Source organism: Eupeodes corollae, chromosome 2, assembly GCF_945859685.1.
Source record: "Eupeodes corollae chromosome 2, idEupCoro1.1, whole genome shotgun sequence".
Lineage (NCBI taxonomy): Eukaryota > Metazoa > Arthropoda > Insecta > Diptera > Syrphidae > Eupeodes > Eupeodes corollae.
The window spans coordinates 63360353-63372956 of NC_079148.1; the positions used below are offsets into that span (position 1 = coordinate 63360353).

Below are 12604 nucleotides of genomic sequence, written 5' to 3' on the forward strand. Positions count from 1 at the left end.
TTTTACATTGTTTCAGCACTGAAGTCATGGATGAGCTATTTTTAAAATTTAGTTGAAATTTAAATACTGAATGAGCTGTTCTGCCTCCATCCAATAAAGTGGCCGCAGTCTTAGAAGATGCAACAGCCAAAGCGATACTATTATTTGACTGTATTTTAGCAAGAATTAACGAAATAAGGTATGTTTAGCCAGTTCCAACTGGTGCATCCAAAAAAAAAAAGAATCTTCCTTGTTCTGCCGAAATTTCGAGCATGATGTGGTCATAAATGGTTCTTTGTTCTTCATTCATTAGTGGGACATTCCGAGCAACAATCGCTGCCATTTCTACAGTATTGTATTGTAGTTCACGTTTTAATTCAGTGTCTATTAAATCAGTGCATTTCGATTTGGTGAATGCATACCGAAATTATTGAGTATTAAGTTGGCAATGATAATGCAAAGATCGTCGATAGCAATCAATGCTTCCTTGCACATAGCGTCACTAAATACTATCGCAAGATCGTTGAACCGTGTACGATGTGGATGCAATTAAACCATAGCACTTATGAATATAAAAAATATATACAAACCTATTCTCAGACCTACCGAATGTATATGCAAAATTTCATTGAAATTGGTTAAGCCGTTTCGGAGGAGTAAATCAACTAACACTGTGACAGAAGAATTTTATATATAAGATCAAAAAAAGTCCTCTCATAAGTGTTTTTGGATTTTTTTTTCAATTCGATCACTTTTCGGAAAGAAGAGAGTAGATCTCGAAACATAGTCTTTAAAAATACTTAAATTAAGATATGATTAAAATTCTTAAGAACTTGCCCCGTAACTTTAAACCGTTACCATATAAAATTTCATCACTATCAAAAAGGTCAAACACCTTTAGTGCATCAAACTAAATTTTATTTGACAATGTTCCTATTTGGATCAATTTTTGTTACTTTTTTTTTAATCGAAATGTTTAAGTTTATTCACCTTCGAGCAAAAATGAAATATCATTGTAATTAAAAACATATGTTGTCTTTAGTTGAAGACAAACAAAATTACTTGCATCTTAAACATTTCATCAAAATCAATTAAATTGTTTGTGTTTTTGTTTATACTCGCATGAAGTGCAAAAATAAGAGCATAACCTCGCAATTTACAAGAACTGACTTTCAACACTCTGATTTACAAAAAGTAGCAAGAAAATACAGAAAGGCAAGATTTTAAAAAAAGGGATAATTTTCAAAAGTACTGTAGATAATAAAATATAAAAGTATATCTTAAAAATAGATTTCATATATTTCAAAAATTGCACATGAACTAAACATTTATTTATTTGTTCACTTGAAACGTCCGAATCATGACATCACAAATAATTTCGCCATCGCATCGCGAAGCACAGCACAGGCTACTGGCCACTGGCCACTGGGCATCGCATCGTACCTGCCCTGCCTGATGTTCGCTCAGGCTGGGGCCCGAACGACCGCGACCGTCCATTGCGTCAAAAATGTGCTGAAACTATTTATTTATTCTTCCTAGACTCTATGGTCTAGCTATTGTCAAAATTTATTTGGACACTAGCCATGCCACCATGCGCCATTCTATACCCTATACCCTATACCATAGAGAAGAAGCTCAATCTGAAAAATGGAATGCAAATAAACTTGTAAATATACATATGTTCATATGTACAGTACCTCCCTACAAATCTATGTACCTATTCGAGTATCCGTAAATGCTCTTATTCTTGTTTTGAAATAAGAATTTTTATTTTTCAATTAGTTCGAATTTAGCAACATCTGTTGGTCGTGTCGTTACTCGCCATTTGCCATCGCCATACATTGAAAACGGTGTTTTAACTCGAAAATTATTATTTATTTATAGTTTTGGCAATTTTTTGAACTTATTGATCAATTGGTTTGTTTCGGTTGAAATATTTATCGTTAAAATTTCCAATTTATCGAAAACAAAAGAAATTATTTTTTAATTTTTTGTTTTCATTTTACTGTGAATGTGAAAGTTGTTTTTGTTAAAACATTTTTAGTTTTATTTAAAAAATCGAACAAGAATTTCAATATTCAAATTTAAATATGGGTAAGATTGGAATCCATAAACTACACGCAATATTTAAATCTAATCGTATTCTATGGAGTGTCATTTATGATTAGGATTAAGTATTTCCTATCCAGTATCCAAGTACAACTTTCTTTCAAAATGCATTTCAAAACTGTCAAAAATCATTCAAAATATAATTTCGAAATTTTCAACATATTTGTGAATGTGTATAAATATGTGTATACCCTTATTGTAAATTTTCTATTCAATATTTTATGTGAAATTTAATTTTAACAAATAAACGCGAAATTTTGAATGGAAATTAAAAGTGACACTTTGGCAGGTCTGTCGATTATTGTGTCATGACCATGTCAAGTTACAGTAAGTTGTTATAGCCAGGCCGATAAATTTATTTTGTGGTAGCCAATGAATAAAGTATTTTAAATTAAACAAGTGTCATTTTGATGTTTTAAGATAATTACTATGTACCGTGTTCATTAAATAATGAGGCGGATATTTTTGAAGATGAAGAAAAAATATGAATTTATTGGTTCTTACTTATTAGAAAATAAATGATTTGGGGTTTTTAAGGCTTATGGATACAATTTAATTGTTGATACTTGAAAAGAAAGTCATTTTTAAGAGTTTTAAGAGTAAGGTTTTAACTTTAATTGAGAGCCTTACCAATAAGAATATGTGTGAAATACAACGTCGATTTAAAGGGTTTTGCAATAGAAGCGGGTAGATTTTGGCGCCATTTTGTTTTGGTGACATCTGTCAAATCTTTTGTTTATTATTCAGTTGTTTATGCCAAATCCTCATGGCAAGTTACACGATTTAATAGCACGTGCAAAAGATAAAACTTTATTATCAAAATGTGTTGCGCGCATTGCACCCAACTGACCCAGGAGCTCAAAGCTCATAGACAACGCCGTTTGTTCGGTGACTGGGCTTTGAATCGTTTAGAAGAGGACCGCAATTTTGGCCGAAAAATCATCTTTATTGACGAGGCTGTGTTAATAAGCAAAATTGCCGTATATAGGATGACAGCAACCCACGCGAGGTTCACCAGTTGGCCGTTTGGTGTGGGTAGATTTTGGGCCGGCGGCGCGCGGGGTATTTGGTTAGTGCAAACGCCACAGTTAACATTTTACATGAACGATTTGAAGATAAAGTTATCTCTCGAAGAGTCAATGTGAATTGGTCACCAAGGCCATGCGGTTTGACTTTTTCCTGTGGGTTTTCTTGAAGTCGCAGGTCTATGCAAATAAACCACAATCGACCAATGCCCTAAAGGTGAACATAACACAGGCCATTCCTCAAATTCCGCCGGATCTATGCGGAAGAGCCATTGGAGATTGGAGCACTTCGTTCCGTATCACCACGCACCGTAAGAAGCCAAGGCAGGCATTTGAATGATGTCATATATATAATGGTTTAATGGCATTCATGCACATTTCAATAAAAAAAATAGTTTTTTTAAGACCTCGCACGCAGCTTTTTTAATTCCATTTCGAAATCTACCCCCCCCCCCCTTATTGAAGAAAAAACTTTAAATGAAAGCCGTTCCTTTATTAGGTGTCTTGCATTCAAAATTTCCAGTTTATGATGGTGCATAAATTAGGCTGAATTTAACCGATGGCATCGATTATGTTGTTTTCGAAAGTTGAGGTGGTTTGCGGCTTATTTGAATAGACCAGGGACTTAAGAAAGCATTCCAAGAAAAAGTTTAAAGGGGTCAAATCACACGAACTTTAAAGCCACTTTACATCGCATCGGCGAGAGATAATCATGTCATGAAACCGCTTTCGCAGAAAATCGAGTGCGTCTTTAGTAAACCTGTAGAAATTATACGGCTTTGGTGTCCATATCATCATTTCAGGCCACACGACCTATCCCTTGCATCCAAAAATGGTCTTTAACGCTAAAGATTGTTTTTTGCCAAATTTGGAATCAACTTCCAACTGCTGTAAAATGTAATTAGCTAACACACGACTCTGTATATGGACGTTTGGTTGCAACACGCGAAAGATTAAGGTTTTGTATGGATTTGGGTATCGGGTATTGGTATTGGGATTCTGTTCCTGGTGTTGGGTGATTGTTCACTAAACCGGTGGAATCGAATTTTACCACGAAATGTTGAATAGTCGACTTGAAAATACGATCATGTATCACATTAAATGGGAGTAACGCGCGCATCGTTGCAACTAGAGAAGTGAGTTTGAGAAAAAAAGTTTATCCTTTGCAACGTGTTGTTCTACGCTTATAGTTGCCATGTTAATAATTTGTCTTTAATGAATGATTAAAAAAAGATGTTTTAACAGAGAGTAATTGCAACAATATGAGCTATCAAAATCAACACGTCCCTTTTTAAAACTATCTTCATTATTCTGTTAAAATATTTATAGTTTTCATAAAATTTTCGAGAAATATTTTAAAGTTTTTTATATGTCTGACAAAAATCTTAAATAAATGCTGAACATTTAAACGGTTCGACTGTTTTTTTTTGTAACTTGACTTTCAAAGCAAGCCTGTGCTGTGTTCTACTTTCGCCTTAAAAACGTTGTTTCAAAAAAAAGATACAACAGAAAAATTGTGAGGCGATACCTTTAATCTTTAAAAAATGTATTGTATTGTTTGTGGTATAGAAAAAAAAACTAAGTTTGTCGACCATTTAATAATACAAACTTTTATCTTCTAGCTACAGTTTAAATCTTTTTATAATCTCATTTCATTACGGGAAAATCTCGTGAATTGTGAGCCTTCATTTAATTTTATTTATAAGAGGATTTAAACAATCCTTGTGTACCTTATGCTTTCCTTTGGTTTTGAGTTTTTATTACTACTTGTTTTTAACGTTTTTGTACATTTTGAATAATATTTCAAAAACTTTATGTGATAGCCTTGGTTTAAAAACTGATTACCTTTAGATCGAAAAATTACAACTTTTGGGCCTTGTGTTTTCTGTTTCAAGCTGTTTTCTGTCCTTTCGAAAGTAAAAGGTTAGTCAAAATTTAAAGTTTTGGTAAATTTCTGAATTACCGGTTCTCTTAAATACATTTTTTACCAAAAATCAACATTGTAAATAATTCACATTACGAAAATTGTTTTTTGCTTCTGGTAAGTGGTCTACAAAGGTGGTTTACTCAATTGAGTACACTGACCAAAACCGTGCTAATTTTTTTTTTCTTACGGGATTTGAAGAGAAATGGCTTTTTCATCAATAAACTGCAAAAGCTTTTACTGTAGGCGCTACGCAAATCTCTCAATGGCTGTTGATGATATCCCAGATGATTGTAATAAAATAGATGTATTGGTTATTTTATTACACCGGATGTTGATATACAAACGGACGAGGAAGATTTATGTGAGGATGACTTGCTTGATTCCCATATTCCTGTTGACATAGCAGTAGAGATTGAATACACCGATGAATTGGCCAGTGAAGACGATATCCCACTTGCTTGGCTAAGGGATGAAAGCTCAGCGAGAGGCTCCTAAATGGTCAAAGCATGTGGTTTATGCTAATGAAATAGATGAAACTTTCGACTATTTGGAAAATTTACCAAAAATAAAAGAAAAAATAGCACTAGAAAATGGAGTTCAAATCTTTGAACATTTTTTCAATGATGAGGTAATGAACTTGATTGTTGAGTGAGCCAAATATATGTACTGGACCAAAACTGTCACACGTTCATGTTTACAAAAGAAGATCTGAGAAAAAATGTTGGCATAATGCTTTTCTCAGGATATAATTCATTGCCTCATTGATTTACTGGAAGTGGTAAAAAGGCCAAGTGACCACATCGTTTTTTTTTTGACAATTATTTTACCAGCAATGACCTTATGGCTACGTTACGCTTAAAAGGATTTCGCGCAAGAGGTAGTTTCGTAACAATAGAACAAAAAAATGTCCATTGAAATCCTTGAAGACGGTTATGAAGGCCAATCGTGGTTACTTTCATCACAAATTCGACAAAAATTTGATTCACAGTGAAGGTGGACAATTCCCAAAAAAAAAATCAAAATCAACTACAATGCTGGATATGCCACAGCAAAGTTCGATGGATATGTAAGAGGTGCCACACTCTTTGTATCGAAAAAGAGTGATTCAAAATATTTCATAACTAGGCAAGAAATGTACGGCTCCCCGAAATTACGCCAGTATTTTTTTTTTGGAAAAAACGCCAGAAAATGTTTTCTGCTTCAAATTGAAAAAAGAAGCAGAACTTTTTGTGGAAAATAAGCCTGAAACATTGGAAATTGTGCCAGACAGAAATGGAAAAAAAAACAGAAACCAAAATGGAAATTAGGCAAGAAAACCAATTGAGATATTCTGGCCTAATTTCCTAATATCAATTTGAAAAAAAAACCAGAAAATGTTTTGCATTTTAAAAGTCGATACTTGTTCAATAATGAAGACATTTTATCACAACAGGAAAAAACAGCCCCTGGCATGCACCCGCGGCGGAGGGGCGCGGCGCGGCCATGGCGTTGCGGACGATGTGCAGCGCGGCTAGCCGGCGCGGTCGCGGGCGCGTCTTTTTTTAAAGGCATAGTGGTTCTGAAAATATTTTAAATAGTACATTTTGTCGGGAGCGCATCGGAATACTGCTTTCAAAAAATTACGATTTTTTTTTTTAATTTCATCCTTTAAAAAGCAGGATTAAAAAACCGAGATTTTAAAATCGGGATCTTTAGAAACGAAAATATAAAAACCGGGATATTGAAGCCAACCCTATTCCATATGATTATAAACATATAACCAAAAAAGGTAATTTTATTATCTGCCAAATTATTCGAGATATAAATTTAATAATAAATAATAATAAAAAAATAATAATTTATTTTGTATTGGAAATGTCACATTTAAGTTTGAGGAATTGAACCAAAATAATTGAATTAAGCCATTCTTTTTTGAAATATTTCCTTAACTTATTTTTTGGCAACCTTACTATATTTTATTATGGTCTTCCGACCAATAATCATGCCATATAAATAATTAACAAAGATGGATCAAAAATGTATGTCTTTTAAACTGAAACGTCATATCGGTATGGATCATCGAGATCCTCCGAATGAGAACTTATTCACCGTCGAATTTGCTTTTGAGCATCGCCTTGTTACTTACCACCATGTGTGTATTGTTGGCTAGTTAGTTTATGTTTCAAAGCATCATTAATATGAGGCAAAACTTTAAAAGTGACTTAAAGATACTAAACCATTACTGATAGTCAGAAATTGATCAGAGAAATATTCAGCATGTATGTACCTATCATTAAGCAATGCAAATTTCATGTTTGGTATTAGCTGAAGTTTGTTCACATAGCACCATAGATTCGATGACTTGAGACAAACATTTATTTCGTCGGCAGCCATTGATCTGAAATTATTGACAATCGACAAACAGTTAAATCATTTTTACCCCAAAACTTTTCGAGTCATTGCGTAGATCTTTCAATGTTTGGCTGAGCGTTCCTAAAGTACGTTAATGCGCCATTGTGCATTTTTCGCAGATGATGATTTTCGATACTGATAAATAAATTTATAAATTGATCACAAACGCACTAACATATCTTATTATCAATCCTTTAACCATAAGTAATCCATAAATAAAATGGTGAGATTTTTTTTGATAGAAAGTAATATTGATTTGCCTTCTTACAACCCTCAAACATATTATAGTCCAATCCTATATCAAAATCATTCCCTTTTATTTAAATTCTCAACTAAATTATAATAAGCCTCTAAAAACAAACTTTGCGGTTTGTATATTGGCGTCGTCGTCGTTGCCGCTCTTGCCATTGTATCATCGTCATCGTCGTTGAAAAGCAAATAGATCTAGCTTAAATACTTAACCATTCACTGTTCGAAATCTTCTAAGGATATCTACGTACCAAATACCCTTTTCAAAATTCCACCCTATTAAAAGTACTAACCAAATAACCCTCTAATTAGTTAAGTTTTTCCTTTTCTCCTCATTTAAATTCCTCTTAGCGAGTGTTGCTTGTTAAAAAAGATTTCAAAAAATTTGAAAAAAGAGCATCGCTTCATTTCAGCCAAAAAGTAGATAAGATAGTACTTCACAACCATTTTTATATAATATGTACATCACATCTGTTATAAGGATCATTTTATATAATTATATACACAAGTCTAAGCTTTCGTGACAACAATGCCATTAAACTCGCCTTAGATGTACATACCTATCTCTTACTTCATTGCAAAAACGAAACGAATGAAAGTCTGAAATGGGTCCTTTTCGTCTCCAAGGGTTATTCAAATTGTCAGGAGTGGGAAAAGTGAGGTTAAAATTTTCAAAAAAAAAGGAATACAAAATAAAAACAACTTAGCCTCATGCACGGTTGGCTTAATATTTTTTTTTTATTTGCATGTGTTGGTGGCATGGAGTAAATATATAACCCTCATTAAGGTTATAAAGATTTCCTTTTTTAGTTATGGACTTGAGTTATCCTTTTTTTTGTGAAGCTCCTTTTTGTAGTGAGGCGTTATTCATTTTTAAGATTTCTTTTTTGGCCTTAATTCAGATGCTAGATTTATTTATGATAGAAAATATAGAAATATGCATTTGTTAAGTTGAGATGTTGTTGATTTCATTTCAAGAATTCTCTAGAAATCAAAAAAAAAAATTATACAGAAAATGCATGTTTTTCTTTTGAAAAATTTCATATTTTTTTGCTCTGCAAAATTTTGGCTTGGAGAAATTCCGAAACACATAATGTTATCTATGATTTCAAGGATACATTTTACCTTAAGGAAGGTATTGAAGAGTTTTGCTAATACTAAACTTACAAAAAGCTAGCTTTAATATTAAAGTTATATATACTGTGCCCTGAAACATTTTAAAAGAGATTTAAAAACTATTTCAAAAGTAATAATCGAGAGATAGTTTACAACATATCAAATAACGCGTCTCAATAGTCGAGATAGAACTCTCGTAATTGGAAATTTTTAACAGCTATAGTTGAAAGGTGCTTAAAGAACGAAGTTCGGTCATTATTTTTAAGTAGTAAAGTTTATTACTTAATTATCATTTAAAGATCAAAATATCTTGCTAAAATACAAAGTTGCCAGAGTTTAAAATTGTACCATCACCACTATTTTGTGTATAAGAAGAAACAAGTAAATTTTGCTCATACAATTTTTCAACCAATATTTTCGTTCTTTGAATGTGTTTCAGGATTTCTTGATAATCACAAGTTTTGATGAAATGGTTTTTGTTTTACTTCTGGTTTTCAAATATTGGGGAAAATACAAATAATTTTTCTACCACTCCTTAAGGGCTCATAATAACTAGAAGTTATGATTTGATAATTCAAATTATTGATTTCTTTAATTAAAGCCAAGAACTATTGTCTATAAAAACTAGAGGAGGTATGAACGACAGAAGCAGCGGGTAAAGATCTCATTCTGGTAAAGCTTAGAATTCTGGGAAAATTCAAACATTTGCAGCTGTTTGCCCTCGAAAGTTCTAGAAATGTATAATTAAGATCTTGGATTGAGCATATGCATTGACGTTATTTTTCACGTTATCTTTTCCCCAAAGACAAATGTAAAAGTGTTAAGTCAAAATATCACATTGCCAATTTTGATCAATTCTTCGAGAAATAACACCGATATGATTTTTTTTACATATTTGAGATTATTATGTTAATTATTCTGATTCCGACGTGACAAATCATTACATGTCATAACAGTTCCACTAGAATTTTTTTCGATAAAGTAAGGTTCAATCACACTGCTTCATCTTTAAAAATATCAACAAAGAGTGACACATTAAGAATGATGAGGCTTTTCAACAATAATTCTTGGACTTTCCGAGACCTAATTGTACTTTTATCGAAATATGCATTATATGAGACTCGTATTTAAAAAAATATCGTTAAATTGTTATTTTGTAATCGTTGGTGATTCTAATTTGTCTAACATAAAAGGATTAATGATTAAATGAAGATAAAAAAGATTGTTTCCTGTTAATGTCACCAAAGATTTTAAATATGTACCAAATTAATAAGGTTCCTGATACCTTAGGACTGAGTTTCGATTTCATTTGGTATGTTTTGTTTTGATACCGAAAACTCGTTTGACCTGTGATAGAAAGGAAAATATATATAGAGAAGCTTCATAGCGATTATGTTAGAGCCATTTTGTCGCATTGAGAAAAAATATTAGGTCTCTAATCTTTGTCTCAGATAGCTCATCAAGTTCGTGAAAGAATGCTTTTCCAAAGTATTTCATTCTAGTGTTTGCCAAAGTAGGACACTTGCAGAGGAAATGGATTATCGTTTCACTTTCTCTTTGGTCACTACAACTTCGGCAAAAGGCGTTGAAGGAGTTACCCAACTTCTCTGCATGAACTCCTATAGGCTGGGGTTTGTTTAAGTATCTTACATGCCTCCCATATTGCCAGCAGTTCAGCCTGAAAAACGCTAGCAAAGTCAGGAAGCCTATAGGATTTAGCTACATATAGGGACTCAGTTAATTATTATTATCTGAAGCACACTTAGAGTGCTTCAGATTAATCTCGATGACCTTCAGCGCGTTTTTAATTATTTTTAGTTGCAGAGCTGGGGCCCAGCAACTCGCTGGGGACCTCGACTCCGTTAACAACATCGTCAACCTCGACGTTGTCATCAGCTTTGTCGTTGGCTGTTCCCCGACTTTGCAGAATTTTAATTTTGGCATTCCTTATGCCAAAACTAAGTTTGTACACGGCCTTTTCGAGAGCCCCTAGACTCTCCTCGCTAATCCTCAGAAGGTAAGAGGCGCTGGTCTTCTGCGGTTCTTCTGCCTTTACTACAGCCCAATCGTGCATATGGACCAGCAGATTTTGCCTCTGAAGACCGCGGATTAGATCCTGTCTTTGGTTTTATGCTCATGAGTGACAACCAAATGCGAGTCTTCGGTTGTCTAGGGATGTCCTTAGCTGGGATAAGCTTGAGCTTCAAGCCCTCCCAGTCATTGCTAACTTTAGCAATGCTTTCACTAAGGAAATCCCTAGAAAACCTGAAGGTTGTTGTATTCATCAACAACCTTTTGGTACTTTATTTTATCTTGGGCGTCCCTCTCATAAATCACTCCGGTCTCTTCATTCTTGGCAATCTTGCCAAGAATGTGAGAGGCCGTTTTGAAGCGGTTGCTGAGAAGAGCGCCTTCCGATAGTTGTTTGGTTCTTCGAGTTGCACTGCTACTCGAGGGTTTCGGTTTTGTATTCGGTTGAGGAAGTATTTTAGTGCTATGAATAACACTGCATTTACTTCTTGTGGTTTTGGGTTGCCCACAAGTGCTGGAACTAGCATTGCTAAATGAGCTCCCCTTCAAGGTCTCCTGGCTTGAGGCCAAGCGTTTATCCTCTAAGTCTATGGATGGTTCTTCGTTTGTCATGTCTAGTTCGTCCATTTTGTTTAAGTTTGTTGTATGTTGGTCCCACGAGTAGGTCGGAAAAAAAAGAGGTCAGCCCCGGCAGAGCCGATATACCTGGGTAATTAAGTAAATAAGATGGACCCTGCCAAGGCATCCGAATGAGCTCGTTAGCGACTGGTCATTCTTCGGCACGGATTATGTAAGACGCTCACACCACCACTGAAATTAGGGACAGCGTATCTATGGTCAAATTGCATTGCCAAGGCTTGCTACTATTAAGGAGTAGGAAACTTCAGCAATCCAACCTGACCTTAGCTGATCCCCATCTTGACAACGTGCAAGACAACTGTTGTAATCATTACCGCCCGGCACCCATTAGGAGTGTTTGAAACGAAGATTTTTGCCGGACTTCGATTTAATTTATATAGATAGTTATTTTCAAAACAATATTTATTAAATTGCACTTAATTTTAACTTTTAGGTTTTCTGTTTTAAATGAATCAAAATCTTCTAATATTGTTCAAAAGTATAAATGAATGTAGTATGAAAATGTGGATAATGTATCAATGAAAACTTACTTAGAAACTATTGATTGGCAGCTAATTTTTAAGTGCACACACCTCGATCTTTCTTTTCTATGTTTTGAAACATTAAAGAGTATATAATTTAAAATTGTGTCCTTTTTAAATAACTTAAAAATTCTAAAAAGCCTGTTTGGTTTAACAATTCGTTTGTACAGACTTAAAAATTTGGTCTCTTGAATCGCACATTTGGAAAAAACCTAAATTGTTTTTGGTGATTTTAAAAAACTAAATGCTTGGGAGTCCATCCAATGCATGTTTCAAACACCGAATTTCTCTTTTAAAAGTCTTGTAGATTTAAACTTGCAATGGAATTGGGTTTTGGAAACGTGGAATTATTCATTGATTAGTTCAAATTGATTTCATCTAATCTTATTTTTCAAAGGCCTTTGATCGCTTTCAGCATAATGTACTAATAAGTAAATGTGTAATGTTTGGTTTCGATCCCGTGTGCTGCTAAGATGGATAAAAAGCTATTTAGTGGACAGAAAACAATATGTCAATATTGGTGAAGAGTTATTTAAATAAATAGTGAACTTTCCAGGTGTACCTCAGGGTCTTGGGCCGTTAATGTTCATACTTTTTACTAACTACTTGCCAGATCT

The 12604-nt window shown here is 33.9% G+C and overlaps 1 protein-coding gene across 9 annotated transcripts in view; it reads left to right on the top strand.

The window, feature by feature from the left end:
• The window catches only part of LOC129945574 (small conductance calcium-activated potassium channel protein), a 424927-nt gene that overhangs the window by 114842 nt on the left and 297481 nt on the right, over positions 1–12604 (top strand). The window contains exon 1 of one of the 9 annotated variants that reach the window (XM_056055386.1): positions 1793–2073. The exons of the other annotated variants lie outside the window; for them this stretch is intronic. The gene's annotated coding sequence lies outside the window, so the exon portion shown is untranslated. Of the gene's footprint in view, positions 1–1792; positions 2074–12604 lie in introns of those variants that run through there. 9 annotated transcript variants of the gene reach the window in all.